Below are 850 nucleotides of genomic sequence, written 5' to 3' on the forward strand. Positions count from 1 at the left end.
GACGGTCGCCCGCAGAAACAAGGCTGTGTATGGTGAGTACTCTTTTCTTATAACTGGCGTGAGCGCCTTTATCAGATGTTTGTTGCTTTTGTAATGTTCATTAGTTCTTGCGTTTGGTTGGGGCATTTTACATAGTGTGATGCTTACGGTGATATAACCGTTGAAATGGATCGCGTCACCTTTGGTGCCATAATCATTGCTGCTCCCGAGATCGGTGTCATCATGTTAAATCGATAAATAATGCAATAACTTTAACCCTATAGAGAAAGGAAACACAGAGGAGATGATTAGACACATGATTATTCCTACCATGTCCCTACAAATAACAAATAACGGAAATATGACAAATATAAAAGCGGTTACGGAGGCGCAGAGTATCCTGTGGTAACATTGCAGAGTTGCAAACACTACTGCCCGCGACCACACCTCAAGCCGGGTAAATGGATTGCACGGTCTTGTGACGCTAACAGGTTCCGGTATCTTGAATGTGGCCGGAGCGCCGGGCAATCGACGAGAGCCAGCGAGTTTAGAGCAGGATCTTGAGTGCTCATTAAGAACTTGATCGCACTCGCTCGGATGCCTGCCTGCGCTGGGGCTCGAGCGCAGCCGCGTCTCCTGAGCGGTCTGGGGATGGCGGGGAAGAAGTGGATAGTGATTTAGGTTTTTCGCCTTCGCTCTTTTTCCTTTCCCGTTCTTTGTTTTCTCTTTCTCTTTTTCTTCATTTTGTCTTGTTTTTCCCTCTTCTTATTCTTACTTTTTTTCCTTTTTTTATATATTTTTCAAGTGTTTCCATTTCATTCTTTTCCTTTCCAAAGCTTTTTTTCTTTCTTTGTGTTGCATTGCATTGCTT

The 850-nt window shown here is 44.0% G+C and overlaps 1 protein-coding gene across 1 annotated transcript in view; it reads left to right on the forward strand.

Moving 5' to 3' along the window:
• LOC119587013 (rho GTPase-activating protein 21-like) overlaps positions 1-850 on the forward strand; it is a gene marked incomplete at its 5' end in the record, with an annotated part of 201,687 nt that overhangs the window by 70,623 nt on the left and 130,214 nt on the right.

Source organism: Penaeus monodon, chromosome 22 (genome assembly GCF_015228065.2).
Source record: "Penaeus monodon isolate SGIC_2016 chromosome 22, NSTDA_Pmon_1, whole genome shotgun sequence".
NCBI lineage: Eukaryota > Metazoa > Arthropoda > Malacostraca > Decapoda > Penaeidae > Penaeus > Penaeus monodon.